Source organism: Gymnodraco acuticeps, unplaced genomic scaffold, assembly GCF_902827175.1.
Source record: "Gymnodraco acuticeps unplaced genomic scaffold, fGymAcu1.1, whole genome shotgun sequence".
Taxonomy (NCBI): Eukaryota; Metazoa; Chordata; class Actinopteri; order Perciformes; family Bathydraconidae; genus Gymnodraco; species Gymnodraco acuticeps.
In genome coordinates, this window is record NW_022990473.1 from 176073 (window position 1) to 188868 (window position 12796).

The following is a 12796-nucleotide window of genomic DNA, read 5'->3' on the forward strand; positions in this document are numbered from 1 at the left end:
TCTCACATGTTGAACACAAATACCTGTACTTTCTACTTCTTACATGTTGAACACAAATACCTGTACTTTCTACTTCTTACATGTTGAACCCAAATACCTGTACTTTCTACTTCTCACATGTTGAACTCAAATACCTGTACTTTCTACTTCTTACATGTTGAACTCAAATACCTGTACTTTCTACTTCTTACATGTTGAACTCAAATACCTGTACTTTCTACTTCTCACATGTTGAACTCAAATACCTGTACTTTCTACTTCTTACATGTTGAACACAAATACCTGTACTTTCTACTTCTTACATGTTGAACACAAATACCTGTACTTTCTACTTCTTACATGTTGAACTCAAATACCTGTACTTTCTACTTCAATCATGAGAGACGTGATGTATGAAATACATGTTTAATACCGGACACGTGGTATAGAAAATTATGATTGACAGATTACAACAATGAATCAACTGATGTTTGGAGATTAGGCCCCGGTTTGTAGGATATCATTCAGGAAGGGAAAACCGCTCCGATGAACCCCCCGGGGTCTAGACACTGGTGGTGGTGATAATGGTTCGGTCTGGTCTGGAGGAAGAAGGATTAGCTTGGCCCTGAATTAGGAGACAGGAGGCGAAGGGGTGGAGGCGGGTTGTGCGTTGACACCTGAAATGACAACTGACAGAGAGGGAAGAGCAGATTTAAAGGGTTTAGCAGGTGCGATGATTGCTAGCTGGGGAGTACCGCCCCTGATTACTTAATGGAAGAGGAGCTTGAAGTGACGTGTAACACCAGGGGTATGGTCTTCCTTCTTGAACTTGCGCTAAGCTTCATTTCTTACATGTTGAACTCAAATACCTGTACTTTCTACTTCTCACATGTTGAACACAAATACCTGTACTTTCTACTTCTCACATGTTGAACACAAATACCTGAACTTTCTACTTCTCACATGTTGAACACAAATACCTGAACTTTCTACTTCTCACATGTTGAACCAAAATACCTGTACTTTCTACTTCTCACATGTTGAACTCAAATACCTGTACTTTCTACTTCTCACATGTTGAACACAAATACCTGTACTTTCTACTTCTTACATGTTGAACCCAAATACCTGTACTTTCTACTTCTCACATGTTGAACTCAAATACCTGTACTTTCTACTTCTTACATGTTGAAAACAAATACCTGTACTTTCTACTTCTTACATGTTGAACTCAAATACCTGTACTTTCTACTTCTTACATGTTGAACCCAAATACCTGTACTTTCTACTTCTCACATGTTGAACTCAAATACCTGTACTTTCTACTTCTTACATGTTGAACTCAAATACCTGTACTTTCTACTTCTTACATGTTGAACTCAAATACCTGTACTTTCTACTTCTTACATGTTGAACTCAAATACCTGTACTTTCTACTTCTTACATGTTGAACTCAAATACCTGTACTTTCTACTTCTTACATGTTGAACCCAAATACCTGTACTTTCTACTTCTCACATGTTGAACACAAATACCTGTACTTTCTACTTCTTACATGTTGAACTCAAATACCGGTACTTTCTACTTCTTACATGTTGAACACAAATACCTGTACTTTCTACTTCTTACATGTTGAACTCAAATACCTGTACTTTCTACTTCTTACATGTTGAACTCAAATACCTGTACTTTCTACTTCTTACATGTTGAACACAAATACCTGTACTTTCTACTTCTTACATGTTGAACTCAAATACCTGTACTTTCTACTTCTTACATGTTGAACACAAATACCTGTACTTTCTACTTCTTACATGTTGAACTCAAATACCTGTACTTTCTACTTCTTCCATGTTGAACTCAAATACCTGTACTTTCTACTTCTTACATGTTGAACTCAAATACCTGTACTTTCTACTTCTTCATGTTGAACTCAAATACCTGTACTTTCTACTTCTTACATGTTGAACTCAAATACCTGTACTTTCTACTTCTTCCATGTTGAACTCAAATACCTGTACTTTCTACTTCTTACATGTTGAACACAAATACCTGTACTTTCTACTTCTTACATGTTGAACTCAAATACCTGTACTTTCTACTTCTTACATGTTGAACTCAAATACCTGTACTTTCTACTTCTCACATGTTGAACTCAAATACCTGTACTTTCTACTTCTTACATGTTGAACTCAAATACCTGTACTTTCTACTTCTCACATGTTGAACTCAAATACCTGTACTTTCTACTTCTCACATGTTGAACTCAAATACCTGTACTTTCTACTTCTTACATGTTGAACTCAAATACCTGTACTTTCTACTTCTTACATGTTGAACTCAAATACCTGTACTTTCTACTTCTCACATGTTGAACTCAAATACCTGTACTTTCTACTTCTTACATGTTGAACTCAAATACCTGTACTTTCTACTTCTTACATGTTGAACCCAAATACCTGTACTTTCTACTTCTTACATGTTGAACTCAAATACCTGTACTTTCTACTTCTTACATGTTGAACTCAAATACCTGTACTTTCTACTTCTCACATGTTGAACTCAAATACCTGTACTTTCTACTTCTTACATGTTGAACTCAAATACCTGTACTTTCTACTTCTCACATGTTGAACACAAATACCTGTACTTTCTACTTCTTACATGTTGAACCCAAATACCTGTACTTTCTACTTCTTACATGTTGAACTCAAATACCTGTACTTTCTACTTCTTACATGTTGAACTCAAATACCTGTACTTTCTACTTCTTACATGTTGAACTCAAATACCTGTACTTTCTACTTCTCTCATTTTCCAAACAGCTGGTTCCTTTAGTCTGAATGTGTGTTTGATGCGTGATCATTATTCTTTAGAGTCATTGCGTGCCTATTGATTTGAACACGATCCGTGTATCCATCATTTCCTGCTCTTCTCTAAAGAAGAGGGACCAATGGAAACGTTGTCATGTTGCCGTTGTTCAGCATGGAAACATTCATTAGCTAACAATGACATTATTGTTCTATTGATATAAAGGGAGGTCAGGTACTCTTTAAAACAGCTGCTAGTTATGGGTACTTTTTACTGAAGTACATTTCAAAGCCTCTTTACTTTTACTTGAGTAAAGAAGTTTAGTCAGTACTTCTACTTTTACCAGAGTATTTTTAAACACGAGTATCTGTACTTCTACTTGAGCATGAGGTGAAGCAGGTCCAATCCTTTGTGAGATGCTTGAGGCACGGTACAGGACTCCATCGCTATTTACTGTGCTGATTTATTCACATCAAAGACATCTGTCAACGTGATGCAGTGCTGCAGATCCTGATAACATGCATAATGAGGATTACAGAAAGAGAGCATCACTCAGGTGGTGGAGGGATCTTACAACTGGCAGATGAGACTCATTCACTATGAGGCAAACAGAACCATTAAAGGATTAAAGCTCCAATGATATAGTGTTTATACATATACTGTAAATACTTTAGTTTTCTCATATCAGTTTTATATCATACAATACATTACAATCAACTTCACCGCTATTTTGCATTTCTGGTTAGATGCCAACTGAGTGTCATTGTCTTAGTACTATAACGATCTCATGTAAACATATAAGCATTAAACCAAATGAGTCTTATACTCAGTCTTAAAGGTGCCCAATTCTGACATGTCTCCATGCTTTGATGTTCAAAAAGCTCTTTTCACCCTCTGTCTGAAACCAGAGCCCAGTCTGCTCTGATTGGTTAGCTGGCCGGCTCTGTTGTTATTGGCCAACTTAGAGGTGTCCCACCCCTTCACGTACAATGCGTCGGAGCACTAGCCAATAGAAGCACAAGTTGTACATAGTGATGTCACTATAGGATTAACTGTAGTCATTTTGGGGGAACAATGCGTCCAATATCGGCGTATGACATTTTAATGATATAATTTTCCTTTGTGATAAACGCAAAGCCAATAACAAAAGCTCTTGTTTCATTACAAATATGTGATATACTTAATAGTCTACAGACTTTCAGTGTGTGTGTGTGTGTGTGTGTGTGTGTGTGTGTGTGTGTGTGTGTGTATGTGTGTGTGTGTGTGTGTGTGTGTGTGTGTGTGTGTGTGTGTGTGTGTGTGTGTGTGTGTCAGATGGTCCTCATGGGTCACATAAGACTCCTGAATTATTCATGACAGACTTTGAAACAAACAGTAAAGGATGCATCAGTTCACTTAGCAGTTGCCAAGTTGGCGACATCAAAAGGAATAAGAAGAGACCGTTGGTGTGTGTGTGTGTGTGTGTGTGTGTGTGTGTGTGTGTGTGTGTGTGTGTGTGTGTGTGTGTGTGTGTGTGTGTGTGTGTGTGTGTGTGTGTGTGTGTGTGTGTGTGTGTGTGTGTGTGTGTGTGTGTGTGTGGGGGGTGGGGGGTGTGTATGTAAATGAACCAAGAGACAAGCAAAGAGTGCAGAGTCAAGGCTATTATTGAATTTGATTATCTGGCGCTCGGCCGGCTGCACAGATGCATTGTCACAGATTATCCATCGAACATCCCAACTGTTACACAGAGAGCACGAATAAAAGGTTAGAGAAAATGTAAACGCTGCAAGTGTGAGTTTGTGTAGGGCAGAGGTTGTGTATGTGTGTGTGTGTGTGTGTGTGTGTGTGTGTGTGTGTGTGTGTGTGTGTGTGTGTGTGTGTGTGTGTGTGTGTGTGTGTGTGTGTGTGTGTGTGTGTGTGTGTGTGTGTGTGTGTGTGTGTGTGTGTGTGTGTGTGTGTGTGTGTGTGTGTGTGTGTGTGTGGTGTGTGTGGAATAGACATTGTTCTCCATGCCCTGACAAGCATCAATATAGCGACTTTCTCCGTACGGCGTCTTTAATCAAAGGGGAAGAAAAGAGGGGCCGTTTCACTACATGACTGTAATCAATGGACGTGCAGTCGTTGATGAGCTGCAGGAAGACAGAGTCACTCGGAAGTGCACACACACTCACTAAAAACACACACACACGCCATTTTGAGCCTCATTTGCATGTAAATCAGGGCTTTTAGCAGCTGAGATGAGATGCAGCTCAGGAATAAGCTGCTCTCCAATACAATCACCTTGGCATAAGAGTCACATTATTTAAAATGTTTCAAATATTACAGCATTTATGTTAAACTGGTGTCACAGAAATAAAAGGAGGCAGAGAGAGAGGAAACACTGCGATTATAACCGACAGACGAACTGTGTCTATAGTTTCAAATGCTCTCATTTTGTGTATGTTGTTCAAATGAAAGAGTTCAATTATATTGGCATTTACACATTCCTCATCATGTGGCCCCTTTGATCAAATGATGGAAAGTTTTGTGTATCATTGCATCCCAACCTGAAATACTGTCCAAATCCAAGTGTACATCAAAGGACTTATTACACACTCTGAAATGTGTTAACTGAGCCTTGTGTGTCTGTACTGGATACAAGATATTAAAGGTGTTAAGAACCGAGACACAGGACGCAGGACCCAAAAGCAGGACTCGGAGACAGTTGTCCAAAAATAGAATGTTCTTTAATAACAAAAACTAAATCGTACTTTCAAAAAATAGAAAGTAGTTAAACAGCCAAAACTAAGTTGTACAGCAACACAAAAACTCACTTGGCAAAAAGTCTCAAAGTAGGTATCAGGAGTCAAAAGGCCTAGGTGCTCACGACATGAAACATAACGAACTGACAAAGGAACAAAGGAACACCAGGGCTGCGTTCCAATAATCCATTTAGCTCAGGAACCTTCCTAACGGAGTGAAATGACCCGGAAGTCCCTCAGTGGCAGCCATGATAAGTGCCGTTCCAATTCTCCAAATGAAAGGAAAGGAGGTTTCAAACTTCCTTTATAACCTCCTTTAGCTTAGGAACCACTGGACCTCCCTTGACGAAAGGAGAGGAGAAAATGCTGCCCCACAATGCATTGCAGCCGCAGCATTTGCCATCACAACAGTCGGCCGTTCACGGAAACAACCGATTATGACGGAGAAATGATATCATGAAAGTTACGGTGCTTATTAAGCTTTTTAAAACGTATGTGGTAAGTTGCCAAAGTGCTTTGTTCTGAACGTTCATCAGTATTATAATCAAAAAGAGAAATATGAACGTTAGTTTTTACTGAAATGATTAAATAAAGTCAACATCTCAGTCTTTACTGAGCTGTGTGAAGTTTGTTCAACTTTTAAAAGATGTTTGAATGGTGATATACACAGTGATAGATGTTAAGGACTAACGTTTATAATAAATACATCTGTATTGATTTAAGATCTTTTCATCAATCATACGTATTGGGATCATTTGTATTAATGTGGACCGGAGGGAGAGGGGGACGAGCATAAGTTTCACTTTCCTTTTTATTTCAATTCCAGCTTTGGTCCTGAAGAATCTGTTTCTCTGTTGTCCCCGTTCATAAAGCATAAAGCAGCAGCGTCAGAGCACAGAGTCTCTAGATGAGTTTACAGGAGTCCCTCGTTCTTATTGAACATCCATGTTGTAGTCCGCTGTATAGAGAACTGTAGTCTCCATAGTTTCCCCACAGCAGCAGACGCTCATTCAGGACGTCCGCTGGCGCATCAGAAACACGTCGGAAAGTGAAAGTGCAGTCGGATTCTCTAAAGTACCGCAGTCTCTTCTCCTAAGTCCTTTTGAATTCTCCTATCCACTATCCCTTAACCCCGTGACGTTTCACTCAGAGGTCAAGGAATAGGAGATAGGGTTAGAATTTAGGAGCTGATTTTTGGATTATCGGAACGCAGCCCTGGGCTATAGGTGAGGGGGATGGGCACAGGGGAAAACAATCAGGGCAGGGCCAAGCAATCTCACGGGCGGGAAACACACAAAGGCAGGACATGTGGGATCTGGAATGACAGGAAAGATTACTTTCAAAATAAAAACAGGAAGAGACAAGATCAAAACACAAAACTAGAGTAAAACATAACTAAACCTAACATATCTGTTGAGTCACAACAAAAGGTAGGACAAAAAATCATCAAAGCTAAACATCTGTGAGATTCTGATGATCATTCGGCACTATAGCAAAAATAACAAAAGATTAAACAAGACTATGTTAACATTACAAGCTAATGGCCCATCGGCGAAAACACGTGGGTTTGCTGTCCTGGCTCCAGGATGGTGGAATGAGCTCCCCATTGACATCAGGACAGCAGATAGCTTACACACCTTCCAGACTGAAAACTCATCTCGTTCGACTCCACTTCGAGCGATAGATTTATTAACAAAGCACTTTTATACTAATATAGGCAGTGCTGGAATTGGGCCGGTACTCACCGGTACGCAGTACCGGCACTTCTGGTTCTGACCCATGGAGTACCGGCACTTCTTGCTCAGTACCGGCATGCTGGCGGTACTCCGGTACTCATGCACCGTGCCAGTACTCAACACTCTCCCGCCGTTCTTATTATACATCCATATATATATATACAGCCGCCCGGTACTCAGTAGATGCGTCATGAGGTGCCGAACGGACATTCTCATCGCTCTAACCGCTGGAGTTTCACAGCGGCTGTCAGCTGTTTACTCCTGTCATTCAAACAGAACGTGCTGGAGAGGGGGCGGGGCTTATCTTCTCCATGTAAATACTGTGGTGGAAACGACTATGTCAAAATTAACCTATTTGACCGTGATTTAATAGTAATACACGTTTCAAAATAATAATAATAATAATAATAATAATAATGCCGAAGTAACAACATACTGAAAACTGTTAGTAAAACCATGTTTTAATGCTTTACAATTTACATACCTAGATGCACGTGTGTTGTGTTTATGCAGTGCAACTCCCACCCAGTGGGTGGCTATGTAGAGTGATAGAACAGAGCAGGCACGCCCCCGAGAGAAGGAAAGCAAGTCACGTCACAAATTAGCATTTCTAAAATGTTAGCGTGGATTAATAAAAGTGCAAAAAGACAGCGGTTGTCGCCGGAAGAAACTTCAAATACAGAGAATGCTGTGCCTGTGTTGGAAATTGTGTCTGATGGGGAGCTTTCTTTGGTTGATCCTCCTGCTCCAAGTTCTAGTGCATTAGCATTAGCACTAGCTCCGCCGCCTCCTCCAGAGCCTCTAACGTTAGCTGCTGCTGGCGCAACTGCCACCACCAACACCGGGCAAAGCGATGCACCTGACTGCTGGACAACGGACCAGGTGCAATATTTTTGCAAGACCAATGCATGGCTCCTTCTTAAAGATAAGAAGCTAGGATGTCGGATATGCAGAGATGTCAAATCTTTGGGAATACACACTGGACAAGGACTGAAACTGTCAACTGAATGGGGTGAGTGTGCAGTGTCTCATTTCGGTGTTGACAAGGGCAAACAACAAGCTAGCCTGAGAAAAAAAATCAAAGAACATAAAGAATCACAAGCCCATGTAAAAGCTGCTGACATCCTTACATCTGCTTCACGTGAAACTATTCAACATCAATTGCAGTCTATGCATAAATATGAATTAGACACCACTATCAGAGTTTTTCGAACGGCATATCAAATTGGCAAACATAGCCGGCCATTCACAGACATGCCAATTGATTTGAATGTACAGAAACTGAATGGGCTGAACGTGGGCAGGGTTTTGCACTCCAATAAAACCTGTGGCGAAATCATCGACCACATAGCTCATGAGCTGAAGAAAAAAAGGGCAAAAGACATTACAGAAAACCAAAGAAAACTCTGTGTTTTGGTCGATGAACCTACCACTATTAGTGGTAAAACGGTGCTTGTTGTGTGTCTACGCTCAGCATTAGCTGATGCTGAGCCCGAAACGTTTTTTTGGGAGCTGATCGAGTTGGATGGAACAACGGCTGATGACATCACAAAGGCGTTAATGGAGTGTCTTGGAAGAGATTTTAACGAGGACTTTTTAGGTCAGTGTTTCGTTTCTTTTGCATGTGATGGGGCTTCAGTCATGCTAGGGAAGAGAACAGGCGTTGCTACCCAGTTGTGTAGTAAATTCCCAAGCCTGTTTGTGTGGCACTGCTCCAATCATCGTCTAGAGCTGGCAGTTGGGGATGTGGTCAAGGAGGTCTCAGGGCTCAATCATTTCCAGATCTTTTTTGACAAACTCTATTCCTTGTTCCATGCCTCCCCCAAAAATCAGAGGCAGTTAGCGCAGTGTGCGCAAGCAGTCGGACAGCGTCTCCTGGTGATAGGGCGTGTTTTGTCCATCCGCTGGGTGGCTTCAAGTGAAAGGAGCGTCAGAGCAGTCTGGGAAAACTACCGAGTGCTTCATGATCACTTCACAAATGCTGCAAACGACACGAGCAGGGATTCCAGAGACAGAGCAAAGTACAAGGGCCTGGATGATGTGCTCACATCTGCAACGTTTGTCAGCAATCTGGGACTGATGTACGATGCGCTCACAGAGCTCAGCGACCTCTCTCGGCAACTCCAAAAAAGAGAGATGACACTGCCTACAGCAGATAGGCTCTTAACTCGAGAAATACGAGTTTTTTGAATCCATGGTCACCATGCCTGGCCCACACATGACTACAGTTCATACAGCTCTAGCTGAGAAGTCCTTCAAGGGTGTTGCCCTGCGTGAGAATGGCAGGCTTGTACAGATTCATGCAGGTCAGTTTTTCCGCAGTATGGTAGAGAATCTGAGACACAGAATGACTTCCACAACCTCCTCTCATGTCAGCACAAGAGAAATCCCATTACATGGCCGGGAGGCCCGGGACAATCAGCTAATCCAGGACATGAAAGTTATCCATCCTGGAAGTTGGCCTGAAGAGGAGTAGACGTACAGTATGGGGACGTAGAGGTGCTACGTTTGTGCGAAGTGCTGAAAGTGGACAGAAGAGAGACTGTTCAGGGCTTTCGCGAATACAGGAAACCAGGGCATCCCGTACACCTGCTGCCATGGAGCCTCTACTGAAAGCAGTCCGAACCATCGCTGTCTCCACTAGTGAGTGTGAGCGGGCATTCAGCTGCATGAACGATATCCTTACTGCAAAAAGGAATGCTCTCTCTGTCAGCCGACTGTCCAGCCTGGTTTTCATTAAATGTAATGGACCATCACTAGGACAGTGCAATCCGGAACAGTATGTGAGGTCCTGGCTGGCAAAGGGAAGGAGAAGTGCTGATGAAAGAGCCTGTCCAGCTCCAGCCCCTGATACTGATGTCCCCAAGGCCTTCTGGAGCCTTTTCTAACAATGTGAAGTATATTGCAAAGCAGCTCACCCAGTGAGAAGACTTTTGGCATAATGTGCCGATTTGTACAGATCCTGGAGATAGAAGGACTTCAGACCAACCAGGGAGTTATCTGATCAGCTTGGTGTTCAATGTAACTCTTTACCATGGCTCAGACTTTGTTACTTGCAGTTACAGTTTCTCATTTTAGATTGTGCAAATTTTGCATTTGTTTTTATATGTTCTTTGTTCATGCTCTTTATCATTTTTCTGAGTTGGAAAGTTAGATTGCATCATAGTTTACTTTATACATATTTGTATTCTTCAGTGGTGAAGTATATTGCAAAGCAGCTCAGCCATGTGAGAAGACTTTTGGCACTTTTTCGTTATTCGTTTTCTGAGTTGGAAAGTTAGATTGCATTCAAAATGTACAGAAATACTTAATTTTGTTAAAGCTTTTTATAAAAAATGCTTCTGACCAGAGCTTTGTTTCCTTGTCATTAATGTTGAACACCACCAGAGGGGCTCTCACCTGAAAGGTCTCTGCTTCATGTGTCTTCAGCAGAAGATCTAGACTTTGATTGCTATATTTTCAGTTAATATTGACCTTACTGAGCTTTAGCCATATCCGCTGCCTATCATAAAAAATGTTAAGTACAGTGAACCTTTCTAAAATATACAGTAGTAAAGAGACAAACCCACCAGCATTATAGTAGCCAAATTCTTGTTTGTGGGCTGTATATATAAAATTGACTTGAAAAAGTTGCTGATTTTAGAGTACTGGCACCTTTTTCATTCCAATTCAAGCACTGAATAAAGGACTGGCTTATCTAAAGCCAGTTGAGTAGCACTTGAAATGTTTGGCTCTATGAAACCTGATGTACTTATATGATCAGAGACGTGCACACATAGACTCTAGGTCAGGGGTGCCCAACCTTTTTTTAACCGAGAGCTACTTTTAAAGTTGCCAGTCTGCCGAGATCTACCAGTCCAAATAGAGAGGCGTAGTTACTGACAGCCTACTACCAGGTAAATACACACTTCCACTTGTATAAAACTGACCTTTGTACGATGAATACTTCATAAAATACTGCAGATCCTTTATCTTACCTCTTTCTAATCTACACACATACAAGTATTCAACTGAAGTTACACAACAGTGTTGTTGATACAGAGTTGGTGTTTATTCACACGTCACTACAGTGGGTAATGTTTTCAAGAAACATTGAAAAGTGCTGCCACATATGACACAGGAAAAAAAGAAAAGACTCTGAACCCTTTCTTTGCCATTATATAAAAATAGTGTTGCTTCAAAAGTATAAATGAGGCTTACTAATAAGACAACTCAGATCTGAAGCTACTCAGGAATCTGCTGCCAAAGTGCAATAAAAAAGACACAATTAATAGAATCAAATCCTTTTTTTGTTGCATTTTAGTAGATTATAAAAATAAATGCCTTTAAAATAGGATGCAAGCAACACTAGTTTCTTAACCTGAATTGATAATAGACTATAATCAATTTAAACAGAACAGATCTTAATGTTTGCATTCTTATACCATTGTGTACAATAATTGTAATGAATAAGTTTAAACAAACAAAAACTTACAGCTGATTAATAACGGTATCTAACTTGAGTTTTTATTATATCAAAAACCTGTTGAAATGCTACTGTTATTTTTACTGTCCCCAAAAAGCGCGTCGCAGCCTCCAGGAATGCTTCTTTCACAACTTCGCCGTCTTTGAAAGACTTCATGTGTTTGGCAAGAACGTGACTGACACGATAAGATGCTCTGGTAGCAGCCTTGCTCTTGTTGTTGGGCCTGGTGGAAATGGACTGCTGTGCATTTAGCTGTCCTTTCAGGCCCCTCCCCTTTTGGAGCGTAGGGCAGAATTAGGAGGGAATTCCGTCTCGTAGCGTTTGTGCACTGTTTTGAAATGCCGCTCCTAAATTACCCTTCTTCGATAAAGCCACGTTCGCATTGCAGATGAGACAGATGGACTTTGAAGTGGAATAGATACACAAATAATCATCCTCCCACTCGGAGTGAAAATTATATATTTTGGGCTTTTTTGCTTCTGCCATAATTGCGGACTGTCACTCCTGTTGACACAACGTCAGCGAAATAGTGCCCACTGCTCACCAGCCACGCCCCGACACATGGGGTCACGCCGGCCAATCACAAAGCTTTGATGCGTTCAAGTGCATTATTCTGGCACGGGAAGATTATGTTATAGGACATTAACGATAAAACAGAATGTTGTTGTTCTATTTTTAGACACATCTCGCGATCGACTGGGAATCTCCCCGCGATCGACCGGTCGATCGCGATCGACTGGTTGGGCACCCCTGCTCTAGGTAGTGCTTGAGCACCTGCCCGTTTGGCCCTCTTGACAGCAATGTGCCCTTTGAAAGTTCGTTTTTTACAGTTTTTTTTAATTTATTTGTTACAGTGTACTGTATGTGGCTCATGGTAACATCGATCAATTCTGGATTAAAAGCTTCTAATATATACAACAATGCCCCAAATGCGCGTTGTAATTTTGTCAGACATCCCCACACGTGCCCCGCGGCACTCCCATACGTGCTCTGGCTGCAACCCCTCCCTTCCCTGCTCTCAACGTGAACGCGCAGCGCGCAGAGCTGACAGTCAGTCAGTCAGACAGGCCACGGCGGGTTTGTGG